At 43.1% G+C, this 24,321-nt stretch overlaps 1 protein-coding gene across 1 annotated transcript in view; it reads left to right on the plus strand.

The window, feature by feature from the left end:
* The first annotated feature begins 1,117 nt into the window (after nucleotides 1-1,117).
* KLF3 (KLF transcription factor 3) overlaps nucleotides 1,118-24,321 on the plus strand; it is a 63,318-nt gene continuing 40,114 nt past the window's right edge. The window contains exon 1 of the mRNA XM_088482978.1: nucleotides 1,118-1,287. The gene's annotated coding sequence lies outside the window, so the exon portion shown is untranslated. The remainder of the gene's footprint in view (nucleotides 1,288-24,321) is intronic.

Consider the following 24,321-nt stretch of genomic DNA (forward strand, 5'->3'; position numbering starts at 1 on the left):
TAGTGTAAGGCTATTCCATGAGCATCTGCACAGCGGCAGGGACGCACCTTAGTGTAAGGCTATTCCATGAGCATCTGCACAGCGGCAGGGACGCACCTTAGTGTAAGGCTATTCCATGAGCATCTGCACAGCGGCAGGGATGCACCTTAGTGTAAGGCTATTCCATGAGCATCTGCACAGCGGCAGGGACGCACCATAGTGTAAGGCTATTCCATGAGCATCTGCACAGCGGCAGGGATGCACCATAGTGTAAGGCTATTCCATGAGCATCTGCACAGCGGCAGGGATGCACCATAGTGTAAGGCTATTCCATGACCATTTGCACAGCGGCAGGGACGCACCATAGCGTAAGGCTATTCCATGAGCATCTAAACAGCGGCCGGGACGCACCATAGTGTCACGCTTTCAAACAAAAAACTTTTTTTTAAACAAATTACTTTATAAAGATTTTTTTTTTTTTTTTTTAAACCCTCGTGTCTGTAGCTACTTCCCATGGAACTTTTCCTCGTGTCTCCCTTATTGTCCCAATGTCTCATCGCGTATGTTTGTCCAGTATAGAACTGAACTTGGAAACTAATTGCTTTGCAGTGCACATCATATATTAATTTCTGATTAAATAATGAGGTACAGTTACAATGTATTGCCTGCAATTTAGTAACATCATGGGATGTGGTGCCAGTATTGCTGTATATGGTACAGGAGATTCTCTCATCCCTGTAATAATATGACGTCATCACACTTTATGCAATAAGGTGCAGGTAACCTGGCTGCAAGCCTTCCTCGCTGTTGTGGTACTACAAATCCCAGCAAGCTTGCGGAGCCTACTTTCCATGTACACTGACTCAGGCGTGTTTCCTGCCTCAGCCCCTGTGAGAGAGGAATATTAGTATTGTATGTGTGAGGGGGTCAGAGTCTGTGTGACAGGAGGAGAGAAGGAGGAGGCGGGTGAGGACTCTGTAAATATATATTTATGAAAGTGTCAATGTTGACTGGTCCAAGCCTCCACCCAAATGCAGCCTCCACCCATTGGGCCGGCCCTGCCCTGCCCCACCCTGCCTGCCCTGTGCCGCTGCTGCTGAGGATCTGATACCTCCCTCCCTCCCTCCCTGTATTCCCATCCCCAGCCCAGAGGCTGCTGTAGCCACACACACACCGGCCGCGCACTGCTCATGTGAGGCACAGCTGAGAGAGCGGTGTGTACACTGCAGCGTCCGGACCATCATCCTCACAGACACCGGGGGGCATTTACCACCTGGGGGCCCCCTCCTGCCGCCGCCTGCTGTCACAGTAAGTGGACTTATTGCTTCTAGGCGAGAGTATCTAGATCACTATGGTGCGGAGGGGACGCTGTAACCGCACTGTATCCGACCCGCACTGTAATCCGCTCTGTATATGCCCCTCACTGTATCCAGCGGGTGCGCAGCGCTGTCTGCTTTTTATGGTTGGGGTAAGTTTGGGGGGCTGCTGGATGAAGGAGACCTGGCTGGAATAAGGAGCTGGCACTGATCACCTGGCTGTTGGCGGGGGGCACCGTGCCCAGGACACTCTACACTTGCTGTCAGCTGATGCCTGGAGCGCTGCTGGCTGCCACACATTGGTCTCTGAGCCCCTCCAGGGGGGCACCGTGCTGTCTCAACAAAAAGGCTGATTGATCGGGGCTTTACATGGGCACAGAGTGCTAGTCATCAGTGGCAGGCGGGAGGTACAGACTGGGCACTGAGGATGGGCATGTGCTGGGGGCATCTGGATTTCAGTAGGGGGCATCCACCTCTGCTGCTGCCATAAAGTAATTCATGTGTCATTAGTATTATATTGCTTATATAAGTTATATATACAGCCGACACTTAAACACTTGCTTTCTCTATATGTATGTACTGTACTCTGTACATATGCATTGCACCTTTTTATATGTGTGTAAGTTATTAATTATTAACACTTCTTATAACTTAAATCATAGCTACTTCCTGTCTTAATATGTTTAATATTCCGTGGTCTTTCTGACTTTCTTGTAACATGTCAGTGATTACAGCTGATTACTTAGCACCACAGTTTATACCGCCTACAATACTAATTACTTGTACTTATTTGGAGATTAACAGATTATAATATTTTACCACTGTAACCCATTTTAGGTTATTTTGCTACTTTATACATGGTTTGGCTTTTTCCCGTTGCTGCTCGGTAACCTACTTTTGAGCAATGATATTCCACAATAACTGTGTTTTATAAATAGATACTTTACAAATTGCACAAGGACAGTCCATGATCTTTACACCTACAGATATATATGACTGGAAAAAAAAACATTTAGCCACAGAAAAGGCAAACCTGGTATTATCAGTAAACCGTAATCGTGCATATATATATATATTAACATGTACGTCCTGATAACGAGATTAACGTGTGTACACAGCTGTGTAAAACCCATTTTATTTCTTTTCTTTTCCTTTTGTATTTGTAGAATAGCTCAAACACATATTTGTATTATCTGTCATTTTTTTTTGTCATTTAAAGTGCTCATGATTGTGGAAGAAAAGTATTCTGCTTGTTTCATTGCGTGGTGTTCCAAGTGGTATTTTCTTATTCTAGTCCTGGCTGAGACACAACCAGGTGGCTGCATGGTGCCCCTGCAGCAGTTAATGCTGCACATTTTGGGACCCACACTATCAGACCACTTTGGCGTTGTCTCTTCTACAGTATGTTGTAATGACTAAAAAAAGAAGACTTTGCCCTCAGCCTGCCCTTCACTCTTTTATGCCCAGGACAGTGTTGAGAACAGATGTTTCCACAGTTCTGCACCTTGTATGCCTGACTGGTATATATGGCACAAACCCATTATTGTGAGACACCACCAGCAGATATAATGGGTGAATGATACATTTTATTTTTCCTAAAAAAAAAAAAAATGTAGCAAAAATATACTGCATTTTGCCCTCCATTCTGTCCGTTTAGCTGGTACCACATAGTTCGTTACTTTACACACTGTTTCATGGTTCAGTTACCCAACGTGTCCTGCAGTTACCCAATATGTTTACTCAGCTAAGAGCAAATCATTGCTCTGCAACCAGGGGAACATAGTCCATGTCAACTTGAAATAATGTTTTTGTATTTACTCCCCTCCACCTGGGCTTGCTCATGTGTGATCAGCAGGCAGGGCCACACAAGGCTATGCTTCACCGATCTGGCTGTGGCCACTTAGGAGTTCCATTATAGCATGCAAACTGTATTCTATACTGTTGTCTGTACTAAGGCTTGGCAAGTCCCTGTCTCTATAGTGACTGGAAATGTGTCCTGGCGACTGGAGAAAGATCTCCGGCACCAGCGGTGGTATGTACTGTAGATGACAGCCTTCTCTCCAATCATTATAGCATCAAGTATTTAGATTCTGCTGAAAGTACATTCACTGTTACAACTATTTCCATTGCAGGTGGCACTTTAGCTCCATTACCATTATAACCTATAGACAGAAGAGCAGCTGTGGGCATGTCTTTAGTAATAGCGATGTACAGGGCTGAGTAATGCCTGAAGCCACCAAGGGTCAGGTGGCCATTCTCCTAATGCCCAGGGTTACACTTGGATTGGGGAAGTAGTCAGCGCTGACACAGGTTGTTGTGATGTCTGTTGTGGGGTACAGCCTAGAATGTAGTGTGGTTTTTCTTCTGGGGGGGGGGGGGGTTGTGAGTGAACTCAGATTTGTGTAGTGCATTTTTTGTGGGGGTGGGGGGCACAGACTGGTATGTGTTTATTGTGGCATTACATTTTGGTGTGTAATGAGCTCTGGTGGGTCACAGGCTGGTCTGCAATGACTTTCCTGGAGGTTCGGATTTGTATAATTGTTGTATGGAGACCCATATTGGCATGTGATCATTTTGGGGAGGGAGGGGTACAGACAGTGTACATGTTAACAAACTTACTATAACTTCTGTTTTATTGATGTATCGCCAAAACTGTCTTTTATCTATATTAACTGAAAAATCATTCAGTGTACTAATATCACATCATATATAAAATATATATAAATATGCGATTTCAAATGATATTCTCTGGTGTAAAGATACTGTATTGTACTCTGTTCTGGCCTCTGTTAATGCAGTCTGCACTAAAATTTGATACATACAAAAAGTTGGTTTATATGTGAGTATAAATTTATAAATGTGTGTGTAATAAATAAATTCTAAATGTATAAATATGTGTGTGTTGTACATACAGTGTACACACTATATAATATTATTTTGTTTGTAAAATGTTTAGCTATACCAAAATTAATTTTATAGTATGGAACACTATAAAATTGAAAAGTGTATGTGGATAGGACTTTTTTTTTTTTTTATTATTATTATTTTTTTTTTATAACCTGTCTATTTGTGTCATGTGTTGGCATGATCTGGTCATTAGTCATATTGTATGTTTGTCTATACAATTTCATGCAGAAATAGCACAAACACCTTTGGTGTATTTGTAAATGGGGCTGGTCCTGCCTATATAGCTGTTGTTTTTATTCACACCCCTAGAACAAACACCTCCACCCGCTCCTGCTGTATAGAGTAACTGCAGCTGCTCATGAATATTGGTCAGCAGGAGCTGACTTAAGTCTCTCTATGCTTTCTCTGCTGTGCAGCCAGTAGAGCTGTTTCCTTTCCTTTGTTTCAAGGCTGGAGTTTGCGTCATACATTCCAAGTGGCATATGTGTGCTCTTTTCCTGTTTCAGGCTGTGATCAGATGGATCACGGGTCCTGACCAAACCCCTGTCACTGCCCCAGTAACTCCCAGACCCCACCTAGGGTGTGAACACCCCTGATCACTGACGCTTAACCCTTTGTCCCTAACCAATGAGAACCTGTCACAATAGGTCTCAGGGAGGTACAGGAAATATAATGTACTAAGTCACTGCTAGGACAGGGGGTCTGATGAAATAACCTTGTTAGTTTGAGATGAAATCTGAAGTTTGCTTCTTAAAGTTTTTTAATTTTTGGACTTTTGGTGTTTTTTGTTTTTTTTTGTATTTTAAAATGCCATTGACTATTTTCCACAGAATACAGTCCTCAATATCTTGATGTGGAAAACTAGGTTATATTTACGTGCAACTGTATTATATTCATCGAAAATGGACTGTTTGTCAAGTGAAGAATTGATGACTGTGGATGCAGTGTGAGTTTTGTAACCACAACCGCAAGTTTGCTGCAATAGTTTTTTTTTTTTTTTGCTTATAACCATGTTGCTGAAAAGTTACTCTGCATGTGCTACAATAGGGATATCCCAATGCAAGTGTGATGTCGGTTGCATAGTTGCAACACTTTAAAAATAGTTTCCATGAACATTTTGCTGCTTAGCTGGTGCATCCAAGCATGGCGTAAGCAATTCCGTAATTGTGGAATTTTGAGCACTACTATCCCCATTATGTCATGTTTACTGGATTTGATACACACTTTATGCATTTTATACACTTCTTTTTAGTACATTTTAAATTAAAATAGCCCAGAGGATAAAAAGTGCATCTAGGGTAGATGTAGTAAGCTGTGGAGAGAGAGAGAGAGAGAGAGAGAGAGAGAGAGAGAGAGAGAAAGTACCAACCAATCAGCTGCTGTCATTTTTCAAACATAGCCTGTAAAGTGACAGGAGCTGATTGGTTAATACTTTATCTCTCTCCAAGGTTTAGTACACCCCCCCCCCCCCCCTCTAATCTGCTGTTAGCCAACATTAAAACTTTTGGGATTAAAATTTGTAAGGTCAGATCTTTAAGACCTGAGATTGTCCCTGGAAATTAGGTGCCAGCAGGATCTTTTAAGGATCAAGGAATATTTGCACCCATGGATATCATTGGGGTAGGGCAGGGGTGGGGAACCTTTTTCTGCCGAGGGCCGTTTTGATATGTATAACATTATTCGCGATCCCGCTGCAGGCCACGCCCCCTCCATGTGATGTCACACAGGTGCGGGGCCACAATCGCCGGTGGTTACAGCAATGCCCGGAGCATCCTAAGGATGCTCCGGGGAGCTGTAATGGCAGTTCTAAGGACGCTCCAGGTGGCACTGATTCTGGCTGCAGTGTGCCATTCTAGGCACCCTGCTAGGTAGATGAGGCTAGCAGAAAAAAGCTGAGGGCCAGACTAAATGATTCCGCGGGCCTTATATGGCCCCGGGGCCTGAGGTTCCCCATCCCTGGGGTAGAGTAACTGGAATACCGCGGGTTCCTGACTAGAAACTGCACATTATAAAATGAGGATACGCTCTGCCAGCGTCACACTAATATTATCCTATCAGACTATCATTCGAGGTCCGTGTACATCAGAACAGTTGGGAGGTATGACTTAGGGGTCTATGTACTAAGCAGTGAAAAGTGATAAGTCTGTGATAAGGTGCCAGCCAATCAGCTCCCAACTGTAATTTTTCAAACACAGCCTGTGAGATGACAGTTGGGAGCTGATTGGCTGGTACTTATCACAGACTTTATCACTTTTCACTCTGTCACTTATCACTGCTAAGTACATAGAACCCTTAGTGGTTTATTTATCAATCTGCATTGCCACTTATCACAGCGATACAGATGTTAGTTGCGCCGTAATTTACCAATCCAGGGCTCCTCTTGTAACGCCTTAGAAAAATCATGCACCTCTGCAAAGGTGTTTTATCTAGCCTAATTCTGCCTGCAAATGGTTACAGCAAACTGCGCATGTGTGGCCAGCAGTCACGCATGGGCGGCACAGTAGTTTTGAAGCCCCTCATCCCCGTAGAGTTCTATGAGGTGAAGGTAAGCAGCAGTATTTATTTATTTACAGTTTCTTATATAGCGCAGCATATTCCGTTTCACATTGCAATTGGAAGCAACATTAATAGCACAAAACTGGGTAATACAGACACAGAGGTAAGAGGGCCCTGCTCGCAAGCTTACAATTAGGTGAGCATTGGAGAAATCTCTGATTTGATGGGTGCTAAAGTTTTGATACATTAAGGTCTGGATTTAATTAGCCTTGAAGCTACCATTAGCCTCAAAGCAGTGCCCGAAACTATTTAATTTGCAGCCTGTGAAAAGCCCACAGGCTGCACTTAATGCAGATTTTTCTTCGCCCCTTCCTAAGGCTCGAACAGAAATCTGCAGTAAGTAGGGCTTTCTGCCCTACATACGTGTTACCCATAGATAGCTCCAGGCACTGATCTCGGAATCTTGGGGATAAAGAGAATTAGCAGCGGACTTACCTGTACAAGCCCTTTTCCTCGCGCAGTAAGTATCGAACCTAATTGAATCCGGCCCTAATGCTGGGTACACACTGGCCGATATATAGGCCGATCAATTGATCGACCAATATATCGTGCCCCCGTCGGCCAGTGTGTACAGACGATAAGTCTGTGAATGACATCGTTCAGACATATCACATTGGCTGTGCTGCACAGCCGATGATCAGATAAGTCTACAGACATATCTATCTGTCCATCGGCAGTGTATACGGACGATCAGCCGATCGTCCGTACACACACAGCGGCAACCGCGGGAAGGGGGACAGGACACGCCCCCTACCAGCCCACAGGCCGGCCTGACCCGCTGCAGCATGCAGATGATGGTCATTTAGTGGGTATGAACGACCATCATCTGCAGATATATCTGCAGATCACTCGATCTGCAGATATATTGCAATAGTGTGTACCCACCTTAAGAAAGGGTGAGAAAATCCTGTTCCCAAATGCAAATAACAGAGAGAGTCTTCTTATGTCAACATTTCCTTTGCTTGGTTAACAAAATGGATAAAGATGTATATCTTTTTATTGCCTTGTACTTCCTTAATTTAGACTAGAGCCTGGTAACCTCTTACCAGACACCAGCACTCTCGTTATCGGTAATACCCCTTTCAGACCCATGAATTTACTGGATCTCAGTCCCCGTCCCTGGTACAGGGTAACAGGGTAGTGAATTCAGGACAGGTCGTTTGCCTTCACACATAACAAAAACTCGAGTGGATGCGCCTTCACATGCAAAAACCTGTTTTTTTTCCTCTGTGTGAAAGCGGTATAAGGGGTATATTTACTAAAGTGCAGGTTTTTAGAAGTGGAGATGTTACCCATAGTAACCAATCAGATTCTACTTAACATTTATCTAGCACCTTATAGAAGATAATAGCTAGGATCCGATTGGTAGCTATGGGCAATCTCTCCACTTCAAAAATCCTGCAGTTTAGTAAATAAACCCCTTGAACTCTCTCCGGCAGTCGTGGGCACGATTTGGTGTTAAAATCTGTCCAATGTGACAAACGATCTATCGTGTCTCCTAACTATTCCAGTGCATCGTGACTGAGATTGGCAAATCTGCCCTACAGCACGGCAGATCTAAAGATGCGATGTACGTCTAGCTGGTACGCGCATCGGCATTGTGAAACTCACGATTAAAACACACACGATTTATCGTCCCGATGCGTTGGAATCGGGAAGATCATGTAAAATATTGCTAAGTGTGTAGGCACCTTAAGAGTGGTTTCTCAGTCACTTTTCATGCTACTAATCGATTACAGAATTCCCTTCATCCGCCTGTGCCAAATCATTTGATACTTTAGTCAATGACTGGATTATTATCTGGTGCACTATATAAACTTCATGCTTCTATTTATTTATGTAATTTTTATCACAAACTGTGTAGAAGAAAACTTTCATTGTGGGTCAACTGCTTGTAATCTCTGTAAACCCTGACATCAAAGACTACACATGCACCTAGGGAAGCAGTAGGGAAGCCGATGGACGGAATCCCGACCGCCGTCTTCCCGACTGTCTAATCCCGGCAAGGGCTAAATGACAGGCGTCCCAACGATCGAAGGACAGCCACGGGGGGGGGGAGGGTTTGGTTAGGGGACTCCTGGGGGGGAATTAGGGTTAGGCACCCCCCTCCCGGGAGGTTAGGGTTAGGCTAGTAGGGGAAGGGAGGGGGTTAGGGTTAGGCACCCCCGGGGGTGAGGTTAGGGATAGGCACCCCCCTCGGGAGACTTAGGTTTCAGCAGCGGTGAAGGGAAGGGTTAGGTTTAGGCACTGGGGGCGGGAGGTTAGGTTTAGGCACCCTTAAGGGAGGGTTAGGGTTAGGGGGAGAGGTTAGTTTATACTTACCTTAGTGCAGTCGGGATTTTCACCCATGTCGGGCTGCCGCTGTCGGGATTTGAACCACCGGCGGTAAATCATACCGAACCCTGCGCAAGTACTGTGAAGTAATACAGAAATCTGATTGTTCTTAAATAATGTTTGCTTGATATAAAAGACATCGATGAAAACTTAATCTGACCTCTTTGTTTTGTCATAATAGTGTAGGTTTTGATATGATTATGCTGAGTAATTTACATGAATTAACTGAAGTTCACTATACTGTACATGTCCACTGTTGTACTCCTCTGCAGCTGGATGTTCTGTGAGGAGTGCAGTGCTTCTCGGAACAGCCTGAATTTGGTGACAGTGTTGCAGGACAGCTTTTTGACCTGTATGAGTTCTCCCGTCAGGGAGAAGCTGTATGTATTATACCCCTTTCAGACTTAAGATCTGGGAAATTATTTTCCCGTCTCTGATCAGCACAAAATATTCTTATGTTAAATAATAGTGAAAAAAACTCTATAAAGATTTTCTTTCCTTCTGAATTGTATAAGAAAACTGAGAGCATTTGATTACATAAGTATTGAATAAATCCTGGCTTGCCCTTTTACTTCGCATAATTAATTGGAGTTCCACCTGTGTGCAATTGTGTTTCAATAAGTCAATATACTAGTCCAGTGGTTCCCAAACTGTGCGCCATGGCACCCTGGGGTGCCTTGGGACACTTGCAGGGGTGCCTCAGGTTGGTGGTCCAGCACCAAATCAAATTCTTTATGGTCAATGTAATGTAAATATGTGCACAAACCGAAGCACAAACCTGTCCACCACTATATAACCAAACCTAAGGATGACAGGTCAGCACAATTTACTTCACTGTACTACTTCACTAAATTTTTTTTCTGACATACTCAATAACAAACTTTTGGCTTAGGGGTGCCGTGAAAACAAATCTGATGCAGTAGGGCAAGGGCCGGCTCCAGGGGTTAGAGCACCCTGTGCTGGCCCTTAATAATATGCCCTTACATTGCAGCAAAATTTGGGTGTGTGGCCTAATTACCATAGGCCATGCCCCCTATGTGACATTATTTGGAGGCATGCCCGCATGGCACGCCTCCAAATAACTTCAGGCTGGGGGTAAAGCCCAGCACTCAGTCACTGGCTGGGCTTCCCCCAGCCCTCTCCCGTTAGTGAATGGATGCCGCGAGCTGGGGGTCCCCAACCTCCCGATTTGACCACTTCGGCCCACGGGTGGAACAGCGGGACAGTACTGTCCCGCTGAAATCGGGATGCTGGGGAGGGGTGCGCCCTCTACGGGCGGCGCCCCTGTATGACCGCACTGGTCGAACACCGCTAGAGTCGGCCCTGCACTAGGGCGCCGTAATTTTAAAAAGTTTGGGAACCACTGCACTAGTCTGCAAAACTGGTTAGTGTATTTCCAAATGCATAGGCAAACGCAGGGGGGGTTTCCGTCTGCCTGGAAACCCCCCTCCCCAGCCCACACCATGACCACAGAAATAGTAGATTGTTACTAGTGCTGCATGTTCTTCTCAGTATCACAAATTAAATAAATAGCACCACCTGTGGATCTTTTAACATGTATCAGCCAGTAATAAATAACCTGTGCACCAACTACAAGATCTGGGAAACATGCACTGTTAGGGATATGCTGCTATAGAGCCCAGTATGTACATATATGTCCAGGGCAGTGCTAGATTCTTCTGCTGCTCCTCTAGGCTCCCGGACTTGCTCCAATAGTCTGGAATGGTGCCCACATCTAAAATAAATACATTCAGCTCAAGCAGGATGGCCTACTGACGCATCTAATGGCTTACTGTGATCACTGGTCCTGTATATGTTGAAATTATTACACACAATACACTTTGTATGACGCTTATTAAAGCTGGTTAAGTACTAATTCTGCCCTGTTCAGTGACAGGCCACACTCGCTCTAAAATTAAGCATTTGGAAACCCCCCTCTGGAAATCCTGCGTTTGCCACTGAAATGAGTTTCATCATGAAGATAAGAGAACATTCAAAGAAAATAATATAAATTGTTATTGAAATTTAAAGAAGAAGAAAACATTTTAAAGTACTTTAAGTAAATATTTTCGCTAGGCACCATTATTTAGAGAAAGCCAAACATTATTCTAAGAACACCATCCCTACCATGTAGTGGTAGCATAATGCTATAGACATGCTTCTCCGCTTCAAGGTCTGGAAAAGGGCAGAATGGATAGAATAAGATATAAGCAAACCTTTAAAGAAAAACCTGCTGCAGACCAAGGATATTTCAGCTGAACAATGACACAAAGCAAACAGAATAAACCATTATTAGGCATCATTAATACATATAAAAAATCAATATGGGGGAGTCCAGACCTAAATCCTATTGAAAATGTGTGTAACCATTCGAAAACTGCTTTTCAATGGTTACGATCAAGCAATAAAACAAATAGGGATGACCATCGACCATCTATGATTAACAACCATTGATTGTTTGCCATCGATGGCAGAGATCCGATGGTTCACCTCCATCGACCACAGAGTGTGGCTATGGGATTATTTACTTTTTTTAATGTAGGGAGAGGGGAATGATGCTTAGCCCCACCCCATGCATCATTGACCGCTGCTCGCTCTTCCCTGTTTGGTTTGCTACGGACAAGTCTCACAAGCAGGGATGGTCATTGATGGAGTAAACCATCGATGATTTATTGTCTATGGCTTCTCCATCATCAATGTATATCGCTGATCATTGATGGTGCACTATTTGATGGCCATCCCTAATCAAAAAGAAGAAATTAGGAACATTGCAGTGTCCAGATGTGCAAAGCTGGTAGAGACCTGCAGAAAAAGATTCACAGTTGTAATTGCAGCTGAAGGTGTTTCTATCGATTATCAAACTGTTAAAAATGCCAAAGGGTTTAAATAAACATAACCCTACCTCCCCCACCCCCCTAAAAAAATAAATTAAGCCTGTAGGAATTCCCATTCATAGTGAAAATCACTTGACAGAAGTTGACTGTCACACTAGAACTGAAAGTGTTAAACCCAGCAACTTCTAAAAGATGTGACCCTGCAATATTGTGGGAGAGGAAAGAGGAAAAGGTAACTGAGCAGGAAGGGAACAATCCTGCCTGGATTCCTCAGGAAATGTCTCATACTCCCCTGCTGTTAAGGCTCCAAACTTGTTTTCCTAACCAGGGCGAGGCTCCTCCAGAGCTGCCCCTTCTCCCCCACTGTAGCAGACTTTGATGGTGAGGGGTGGGCATGGGGAAGTACGTCTCAGAAAAGGGGAAGACTATAGATGTAAGAAAGCTGAGTCTTGCTGTTTGTTTTGCATCTAGCTGTCTAGCAGATGATGCAAACAATGTTCATGTGGATTATTTTTGCTATTTTGCATTTTCACCCTAATAGAGCCTGAGCTTTAGATGCTTGCAAAGGGGAATCTGATTCCAGGGAGAAAGAGACCCTTACCTGGACAGAGTGGCTGAACTAAAATGTTCCCTGTGCCTTACTGAGCGGATTGTTTAGAATGGAGGAATAATCACACCTAAAGATAGTACAATGGCTGAGATTTATCAGACAGAAAGGAAATCTCCTGAAATCCTTCATCCATCTGCCAAAGCTGTATGTAAGCTTAGTTCATGCCGTGTGATTTCAGAGTTGAACATAAAGATTTCCCTACTTAGTGTATGAGCAGAGATACATCTGTACCTTTTTGCATTTTCAACTTCTGTATTTTAAGTTGCATGCATCTTGAGTTCAAGCAAACTTATCTGTTTCATACAGATGCATCTGAACCAAAGATGCATCAATCGTCAACTCCAAAATTTGCACCAGGTTCATTGCATCGGGTCAATATAAATTCAAAATGTATGCATTGTAGCTATTGCAAGAGCCATGGCTAAGGATAAGATGTCCTCCTACATCTAGCCTATGGCACGCAGCGCGACTTGCCTGTTGTGAGTGAACCGCCAGGTCCCGTGCTACTCTGCGAGCTGATTGGTTAGATTGGTTATTATGAGCATCTTCACTTTATCTCTCTCCATTTCCCCTATAATATGGTTACACTGCTCTGGATTTAAAACAACCCATTACACTTATGGTGCATACACATGGGATGATTAACATGCTCGATATGAACGATATCGTGCATGTTTTGGTTCCTTCCAACCCACCAATGACCTGTTATGCACGGGCACGCATGTACGATAACGATATCGTCCGTCGCCCATGCATGCAGGCCAACCTGGTCGATATTGACCAGGTTACTATAGGGACACATGATCGTTGGTTGTTGGCTGTTGGTGGTGTGTTGGATGATCGATATCGATCATCCAGCAGACCCCGGGAGATTGCTCAGCGATATTGTTATTGCTGACGGTCGTCCCGTGTGTATGCACCATTAGAAATTGGGTTCAGTATATGATTTTGTTTTGTTTGTTGTTTTTTTTCCTCCAAACCAAAAAATCCACTCATAGAAATACAAATTCACTAAAATAATACAGAGCAGAATTAATATTATCTTATAAAGTTTGTGTTGTCATTTCGTCAGTGTTTCGTTGTAGGAATATATCTATTTGTGATCAGATGTTCCTGCGCATGTACCTGGCACTGACACACCTTTTAATGCACATGTCATTTCCTTTTAACTGTGCTTTGTACCCTTCAGGAGGATTAACCCTTCAGGAGGATGGATTTATAATCACATGTAGTTTAAAGTGCCAAAGAATTGTGCAATATTTTTCAGAGGAACAAAAAAAAGCTGTAAAACATTAACTAGTAATACAGAAGCTTCAGGTCATGCAGACTAACTGATAGTGGAATGAGAAAACCTTCACTAACTGTAAATATCTAGGAAGAATAACACAGATTTTTTTCATTTGTTGTTCTTTTTGCACAAAACAGTTTTTGCATGTATATGGTCCAGCATGCATCTGAGCACGAGCAGCACTCCCTTTTCTCACCTTTTAGACAACTTGTGTGTACATGGGGGAGGGGAACATTCCCTCTTACATGCCATCTGCAGCGAACTACACACTATAAAACTTTATGAAACAAACTTTTTTTTCTTCTATCCTTTGTTATATGTCCTATGTTGGTTGTAGAGTTTATGTAATAACAAAGACCGTCCAAAACTAAAAACAGACTCAATAAAGCACCCACATATTCCACAGCATTGTGCAATAGGGAGACACAGCTAACAGGGTTGCACTGTGGTTAGCGTAGCCTCCTCGGAGGTCATGGGTTGGCGTCCGTCCCAGCGTGCTCTCAATGTCAACTTTCTATGTTCTCCCCGTGTTCATGTGGGGTTCCTCACACTGACTAAAGACATATTGGTAGGTTAATTGGCTTACTCTATGGGGCATATTTAATTGCAGGCAAAATTATGAAAAACCCCGTGGCGCAGGGTTTTTCCTATTAATGTCTATAGGAATTTTTGGGCCCCAAATTTAATTAAAGTGTTTATTTAAATGAAAAATAATTGTTTATTAAGTAGAGCATGGCCCTGGTGTATCTGAGTGACTGGTGGAAGTTTTATTGGGCAGGGAATGGTTTATTTATTTTTTATATAAATTAAATGATAATACTTAATAATAATAATAATAATAATACCATACAACAGATTACACATAAGCTTTAACCAAATAAAAAAAAAAGTCATTTTCAATACAGATTGCTTTAGTGGTTTGAGATTGGTAGAGACTGAATTTATCTTTGCCGTAACTTGAAACAACCTTAGAAATGCGCTGATAACATTGATGCCAATGAGGGAGCAATTCTGTAAGTGCAATAACTATAGTTGGATAGACCTGCAATATTCTTCGTGCCAGGATGGCTCTCCTGGCTGAATAGTGTGATTGTACTCCCATGTCTGAGAAATACATTGTTCACATTTTACTTTTATTAGTTATTATGAATTATCAAGTGTTATATAATTTTATATAGCAATTTAACAAATGCAGTATTGTTCTACTGGAGACTCTGGATTATAGTTCATTTTTACCTTCACAATATAAACTCTAAGCCAAGTACTAAAGGTCTGCGTGGGTCCATAGCCTTGACTAACTTGAATTTCGTCCAGCCACATGGAGAAAGCACATTTTGTCCACTGTTGGAACAGCGCACGGCCGTTCTGCCCTATTCAATCTGACTGGATGGAATGCGTTCTCTTGCACTATGAGTCACAGGAGCGTCCTTTGAATTTACATCATAGTCCGGTTGTATATCTCCTCAGGGCTCCTGGTAGAGGGACCCCTATTTGTTACCTGGGGTAGCAGGACATAGGGATCAACCCCAACAAAAACTCTTGGAATAGGGATCTTTTATCCTTATGGAAAAATACATGTACTGAAAGCTGGATGGACCCTTCATTCCAATAAAATACAGTAAGTAGCTATCATGTTCTATCCTCTATGCATGTCGTCTGTACTTTTCCGCACTGAGCAATGATCCCTATTCCAAGTGATGTTAAAGCTGATTTCAACATGCATCTGACCACAAATGCCATGTGTACCCAGACAATCGCAGCTTTCATTCTCACTTTTTATTTTTGCCAATTGTTATCGCATTGACCTGCTTAGTAAATTAGTACACACACTGGCAATTTTCTGTTTTGGTTGAAGTGAAGACATTAATTGGATTGTCCATATAAAGAGCTTCTAATCTTCAAAAGGCATGTGTCATATGTGCAGGTTCATGCAAGAATCATACAACCACCTTTATAGCATTATCAGGGAGTGTAAATGTATGTAATATCTGGAGTTATTTTATCAAACCTTCTACAGAGATCAAGTGGAGGTGTTGCCCATAGTAACCTAGTTAGTACATTCGATAAAATGATAGCTAGAATCTGGTTGCTACGGGCAACACTTTTTTAACTTTTTCCTCTTTAAAAGGTTTGATAACTCTCCCCCTGGTTCTTAATGAGTAGAAGGGGCAATAAGACAGTATGGCCTGATTTAGGGGCCTATTCATCATCACTTAATTTCTACAAAAGCAGGTGAAAATGTTGTATAAATTATGTTATCGGGCCATTCATCAACCTTCCTCTTGCAGAATGGCCTCATACACTAGTATGAAGACAGAATTCATTCAAGCTCCGAAAATCTTTGGAGCTTGATTGCGGGAGCATTCGCCATCTTCTTCAGCTTATCGGGAAGGAGTCCCGGGTCGCGAAGAGGAATCCTTTTGGATCCCTTCGACCCTGTCCGGCTCCTTCCACTGGACGCCGAGGCTCTTGAGCGCATGTGTGACCTGTAGGAGTGTTCGGGGAAAGAGCTGATTTTCAGATCAGCTGTCTCCATGCTGGAGCAATGATGAATTGCTCTGGCGCTCACGTCAAGAAGAAACGTTAATTATTGGGGTCCGTTTGGACCCCAATAATTAACATGTTGAATAGACCCCTAAATAGCTTGGTTCAAAGAGCCTTCATGTGCTATAACTCATAGCAACCAATTACATCCCAGCTGCGATGTGTCTGATTACACTAGATTGCTGAAAAACTGAGGTCCGATTGGTTGCTAAGACACCATTGCTTTTTGCACCATGAAATAAAACAAGCCCTTTGCTCATGATAGAGATGAGACCACCTGTACACACGCAAAATGTTGACAGTAAAAATGTAGACACAGCCAAATTGGTGACATTCAACATATAAGGAACCTCAGCTTGGGATGGTATTTAAAAATCGGGGGGGAAAGCTGTGTGTGGTTCCTCCTATTTTTCAATAACCAGCACCCAGCTGAGCCAGCTCTGGCAGCATCTAAATAAGCAGCCCTCACAGGCACCTGAGACTTTGGCTTTAAGCAGCGGCTGTGTTATTTTATTATGAACGTTGACATTTATTGTAATTATTTTGACCCTGTCTACATTTTAACTGTTGATCTTATAACCCCTGTCAAGCATATGTCCATGCCGACTTTTGACATTTTGATTATATTGCCATTTTGGTATCAACATTTTGGTTGTCAAAGTTTTGACTGTCTTAAGTTTGACTACATCCCATTAAAATGGAACTGCAAACAAAATACAGCAAAGTTACATAAATACCTTTTTAAAAATACCATAGCAGCAATTCTTCAGCCATGGACAGGAAGTCGCATATAAACAATGCCGACTTTTTTTTTTTTTTTTTTAATTTTTGTTTTCACATCCGTGTGCTGATCCTTTGACATTTTTATCTGCAAAGACATCTTATCCCAGTACAGAAAGATCATAGTATTAATAATTAGCTGATAATGGTATGAGTCACAGGACACATTATGTGCATCAATATGGTTGTAAAATGCAATGTTTTTTTGTTTTGTTTTTTTAAATCAAATTGTAAAGCAATTCATATGTGAGTGACATCCAGTCCTGTACAATGTAATGTAGATAGACAAATCAATCATACCTGACTAATGCTGGGCATACACTCTACAATTATCTGTCGGATATCTGTTGAATCTGTCTGGTGGGAAGGAAAATCTTGTCCGTTTTCTAGTGTTTGGGAGCAAATTGCTGTTATCATTTGCTCCCATACATTACCAGGTTTTCATTCCAACCAGCCAGATTGGACAGATATCTGATAGATAATTGCATAGTGTATGCCCTGCATTAGTGAGAAATGTTCATCTGATAATGATCCAATTGAAAAGTCTGCATTGTAGTCATTCAATTTATGGCAAATTAACAGGCGTTGTGCACGCTGTCATTAAAACTTGTCATGGGTGTGAGCCTTGCACTTTTCTCCTCGTGAAGGATTAGCTTGCAAAACAGGAAGATTGATAAAAACCTGGCATCATTCATACATGCTTAAGCAGTTCATGGAATTGATCGTACAGCAATTAAATTGATTTATCAGTATATGACATGTTATACCTCTTTATCACCAAAAACCCGGGCCCAACCTGGGTTTTCAGACATGGTTCCAACCCAGGTCAGACACCGTTTACACAACACCATCGATCTGGGTTATTCCCAGGTCAGCCCCGTTCACACTGAACCTGGGTTTGCCCTGCTAAACTTGTGATGTCATAAAAAGTGAGAGGTGACTGCTCCACAGCCAGCAATCAGCTAATTTTAGGCATGACCCAGGTAGGATAACACGGGTTTCGCCATTTACATTGCACCATGGTTCCGACCCTGGTAGCTACCTGGGTTGGATTGCTGGGTCACTTGACCTGGGTTATTTTTCAGGGACCCTTTTACACTGAGCTGTGACCCGGGTAGACCAAGCACTAACCCAGGTTTTTGCTCTGGTGTAAAAGGGGTATTATAGGAAATGGGAGTTGTTGGAAAGAAAGCTTGGGAAGTCGTTCATAGGCCGATTCATGGGAGACAGGTTCTGACCAGCACACCACAAAGCCAATGCCTGATCAAATTTTATTCATTAAATGAGATGTCCACTTAATGGTAATGTTCCTCTATATTCTGTCTGAAGCTGATTGATTCCAGAAGTTCTGTAAATTTGTTATAAGTTCTATTCCCTATGTACACTGCTACGGAACCCTAGTGGTGCCATATATATGAGATAATGATGATTATTATTATTATTATCATTGTCCGCTTTCATAAAGTGGTCACAGCACTGTCACCAGTGCCAGATTAAGGCCCTTGTGGGCCTGGAGCTGAAATTTAAGAAAGGCCTATTGCGTGCTGCCGCAAAAGGTGTGATTACTGATATGGGGGTGTGTCCAGTGATGTGGGGGTGTGGTCTGTACTATGGGGTGTGGCTAGCATCATGAAGCATAGCTACCCACCTACATTCAACCATCTCAATCTCCCTCCCCTCTTTGATTATATGAAGCATACACCACCTGTTCTATTAAAAAAAAAAAAAATACAAACTGGTTTTATAAATAAAATACAACAATTTTTATTAATAAGGTGCTTTAACAGATATATACCTGAAAATTGCTAGTTTTCCAATATTTACCTGTGAACAAAGTAAAAGGTGCAGAACATGAAAACATAATAAATAATACTACATAAGTATTAAATATATGTGATCTGCATATTTATTAATATGCACATTATTGAATATTAATGTTAAATACAAATAATATATATAAACTGTGACTGCAAAAATGGCTTCATAAGTATGGGGCCAAACTGTAAAAAGGTACGCTTTTTGGAATTTGGTATATAGGGACCATAGTCCCCCTGCGGAATGCGATAGAGCGAGTCACCTCTTGCACATGTGTTCTAACCATAAATTAGGTGATATATTTATATATATATATATATATATATATATATATATATAAATATATATCTCTAAGCAAATATTCATTACAGGTTTAATCTGCACTTAAATGGGAAAGTAAACATCAAATTCATCCCATCCTAGTTCTCCTGAGCTCTATCATTGCGCCAGACTGCAGTCCCCAGGTAATATTAAAATGCTGGGTGGCATTTGAGAAAAAATATCCATCACTCCCCAGTGTGCAAGAATATGGGTGTGTTACAAAATGTCGACATGTTCAGAATGCCGACATGGATGATATGTCATTATGGTAGATTGCTGGCTTGTCAACATAGCGCTTTACAGTGTTTAAACACTAACCCTAGCCCAAGAGCTAACACTGACATGTACTGGCGACATGTCTGTGTTGACCTTGTGAATGTCGACACTGTCACTATGATGAGTGACCTATCCAGAGATTTGGATGTTGCTTTTTTTTTTTGCTATTATGTTTCAATTTTACTCTGAACCTTTTTTTTTTTTTTTTAGGACATGTACTCAGATGTGCTTGGGAACAGTTTCCAGCACTATCCCTGCAGACAAGAGAGCCCCTTGTTCCTTTCGTCGGTAGAGTTTGCCTTGGAGGAGGGAGCTAGTCTGCATAGTTTCAGCAGTGGGATCTGATATCTACTTTGTTCCGCTAACTAGCCTACCCTGTTTCGCTTGTCCAAAACGGTAATGCAGAAGCTTGAGACAGGAAACCAGACAGCAGTCTACTCTGATAAGGGATGGTATTGTCTGAGGGAGGGGACCAGGGAGGCTATTTTCCGAGTAACGAGCCCTCCCTTTCCCCTGACAGCATGTAGAAGTAGAAGCCACCATATAAGACCTACTTGCGTTAACCAGTTCTGAGTTGGAACCTGAGGTGCCCATATTTGTGGTTGACTTAACATCCATGTGGGTGCACTCTTGTTTACATACCAGCAACCCACTTGAGCGCAGAATATTCTCCTTGACTTCCCTAAAGATTCACACCCTTCAAGAAGCACAAGTTTGACTACTGTTAAGGCCCCCACACACGGTGCAATTTTTACTCAATTTGCCCGTTTTCGATCAATTTGGAATGACCAATCGTGTAAAAAGTGCCCTGTGTAGGGGTGATTACGACGCCGATGCGAGCTCCCGCTGTCGGTGATCTTGGTCGCTGATCAATTGAACCTGCAGGAAGATATCGACCTATCTTTCACGATTTGGCACACATCGTTTTGTGTGTGTGCACGATGAACAATGCGATGGTTGATATGTCGTCACTGATCCTGGCCACTCCCCTTCACTATTTTTAAGTGTTCCGGCAGATGCATTTTGAGGTTGTTTGCTTCCAAGCGATATATATCGTTAACGAGCCATCTATTTCGTTTGGTCGTTTGTACAATCGATCCATGTGTAGGCACAATATTGTTTGTTCAGGATTTTAGGGGAAATTGCAAATGACGTCGGATCGTTTGCAAGTCGCACGGTGTGTGGGGGCTTTAGCACTATGTATGCCAGTGACACATCTGATATTAGTGGAAATAGAGTAGGTTGTTCCATTCCTTCATACGATTGCACACCTGTATGATTCGCAGATCTTTATGACGGAATTGGTATGAAATACCACCGGCCGCAGGGCCGGCGGTTCGATTCCCGGCAGCGCCTGGCCGACCAAAGCAGAGTTCCCGGCAGCGGAAGCCCGACGGCGCTGGAAATCCCGATCGTCGATAGGTAAGTATTGACTAACCTAGCCCCCTAACTCCAACCCTCCTTAGGGGCGCCTAACCCTAACCTCCCCCCTCTAAGTGCCTAACCCCCCCCCTTCTCCGCTGCCTAACCCTAAGTACCCCCCCGGGGGTGCCTAACCCTCCCCCTCCCTCCCCCTAGCCTAACCCTCCCGGGGGGGTGCCTAACCCTAAGTCCCCCCAGGGTGCCCTAAACCTAACCCTCCCCCCCGTGGCTGTCCGCTCGCGGCGCCCGGCATCCCTTCGATAGGGATGCCGGGCGCCGGTCTCCCGGCGTCAGGGAAATGTCAGGTGTCTACATCTAGACACCCGGCATTTCACCCTCGCCGGGATATGACAGTCGGGAAGCCAGCTGCCGGTATTAAGGCAGCCGGCTTCCCGATTGTATACCCTTTATGACCGTTTCCAGACTTTGGATGTTGGTTACTGAACCATAATCAGATAGGAGTCTGCGGATAATGAAGTTATCATCAAAGCTGATGACTTGCCGGTGAGCACATCATCACCTGAAGAAGCCGTAAACTTTGAAAGTTTTCATTGGGCCCGATTTGGTTCACGAGTTTTAAATGGAAACGGTGACGTGTGTGGCTGAATGATTTTAGGGCCAATGCCACTTTTTCACCTCTCTGTATTGTATACTATAATTGGGAGTGTTATATCAGATGGAGGGAAGTTCTATAGTACGTGAGCAACCCCCCCCCCCCCCTATTGTGTAGGAGGTATACAATATAAATGCAATATTGAGTGGTAAAGAGATAAACGCTACTGAGAAGTAGGGAATTTTTTGTCTCTGTACCACACAGTGGTAATGAAATGACTGGAGCCTCTGCCTTTGTGTGAAACAGGTTATCTGGCAGGTCACATCATTTGATACAGCTATTCAGCTACACTTCACAGCTGGCAGATCTTTTAGCTAGAAGTGCAATGGTAATAATTTGTGTCTTGCTACTAAATAGGGGCGTTAACTTTTTCAGATTACTTTTTGTCTATTTCACAAAGCAACACTTGATAACAATATGTATTTAGCAAATCTGTCCAGTAGCCCTGTCTGTGGGACCCAGCTTTATTATAAGTACATATTTGGTTTTAGAATAACATAGGTACATGAATTCCAATATGGTCCATTCTAAGCAAGATGTTCTAGACCAGGGATAGGCAAAAGGATACTCTTCAGTGGGCGCATGGGCGACCGTCTAACCTTTTACAAGTGGCGCACATTAGCCTAAATCTCAGTATAAGGTAAGTCAATATCAAAGACACCTACCTATTTGTAATAACATCTTAGCTGGCAAACTAAGCAAGAGGTTCAAGCTAACAAACCAATCTGACAGTAAAGCAGGTAAGAGAAGGGGACCACAGGTGCTGTTATGTATGGAGTCATGGTCATAAAGGGGGAAAGGGAGGGGGGATAGATTAGACCAAAATGCTGAATAGTTTCAAAACCTATAATTTCCTTGTCCTGTAGTTGTCCTTGTCCTACTCCTGTAGTTTCAAGCAGAATGATAAAACTTTGAAGTTTGAACTTTAAAGACACAAAAAGTTTATGTAGGGATCACAGTTGCATTTTATGATAACTACGGCCCTGCCCTGTTCTGTGCCGATGTGTTCTGATTGCTCTATGAAATAATGAACAATTTGCAAGTGTCTGAAGTGTCTAAAAAGCATTGCATGTGTGGCTGCCTAGGATAAGCATCAGGATTGCAAAACACAGCAGAGGCGTATGGTGGGAGGTGTGTACAGTATAGCTTTTTTTCATTGTGGATTTTTTTCCCAGATCTTAAATCAGAACTAAATACATTGTTATTTATAACTGTTATTTATTTATTTTGTTTTGTTTTGTTTTGCAACTTTTGGCCAGAAAAACGATATTGTATGATTTCCATAAACTGTACTTCTGCAAGTGGTAATCTGCAGTATGTTTCACATAAACACACTGCAGGGGAATTTCCATACTGTTTTGCTAAGTATAGCATTACTGTACTTCTCTGTACCTTGCAAGTCAGACGGGGCTGGTGAGCCAGGCATCTCTTATTGTCTTCAGATGTTGGCTGTGCTGGTAGCGATCCAATACTGCAGCCCTATGACCAGGGGCGGGATGCACTATGCTGGAAAATACGGTCAAACCTCTGAAAATGCAATCCAGTGAGATCCCTCTCAGGGTCCCCCCGCAGCTTCCGCATACTCAGAGGGGCTCCCGGGTCATAAACCAGAATAAATGGGCAAAATTCAAGTGTCTGGTACGGTGGAAAGCATTCGTTAAGCTGATCTTCAGTAGGGGTTGGTGTCGGGGAAGTGGTATGTATTACCGCCGGCCGCTCGGCCGGTGGTTCAAATCCAGACACTGGAAGCCCGGCAGGGGTGAAGATCCCAACAGCGGAGTTAGGTAAGTAATGCTAACCCTACCCAACCCTCCCTTAGGGGTGCCTAACCTTCCCCCCTAAGTCTTCCGGGGTGGTGCCTAACCCTAAGTCCCTCCGGGAGCCCTGAAACCTAACCCTCCCCCCTGCGGCTGTCTGCGCCAGGCTTACTTTCGTTCGATATGCCGGGCTCCCGGCGTAGGTCTAATGACAGGCGTCAGGATTTTGACAGTCGGGAAGCCAGCCGTCGGCATTTCGACCATCTGCTTCCTGACTGCATCCCAGTTACGGGATGCCGGCGCTCAGAATCCCGACTCCGGCATCCCGACAGGTTTAGGATACCGACACCTGTCGGTAATAGTTTTAACCCAACCCTCCTTCCCCGCAGCCTAACACTAACCCTCCTCGTAGTACCTAACCCTCACCCTAACCCCAATACATACCGTCAGGATGCTGGTATCGGGATTCCAGCGCTGGCCTTGAGTGCCAGCATCCTGACTGTGGAGATATAAACTACATCCCCTTCACTGCCAGGATATAAACTACATCCCCTTCAGTAGTTCCTATTTATTTGATAAGCTGCATTGTCATGAACACTGGTTCAGCCACAAAATACAGTTCTGTTCATACGACATGTACATTTTGAGCGTTGTTTACAGCATTTTTCAGCAACCTCTCTATCTCCAATTGTGGAAAACTACAAGTCCCAGCAAGCCTTTACCTAGCTGGAAATGCATGGAATTGTAGGTTTCAGAACAGATAGAGCGCCCCAGGCTGTCTACCTCTTGTTTCACATTGGCATAGTAAAAGTGTTTTAAAACTCATTGTGGTTGATAAAAAAAATAAAAGCGCCTAATGATGATTGTAAATTATATGTGTATCCGTCGCCATGACAAAAATAAGAAGAAGCTGTCAGCGCCCTATTGTAACAAACTGGTCTATTTACTAAGCCTTGGATGGAGATAAAG

The sequence above is a fragment of the Taudactylus pleione genome, unplaced genomic scaffold (genome assembly GCF_031769625.1).
Source record: "Taudactylus pleione unplaced genomic scaffold, aTauple2 ptg000302l, whole genome shotgun sequence".
Taxonomy (NCBI): Eukaryota; Metazoa; Chordata; class Amphibia; order Anura; family Myobatrachidae; genus Taudactylus; species Taudactylus pleione.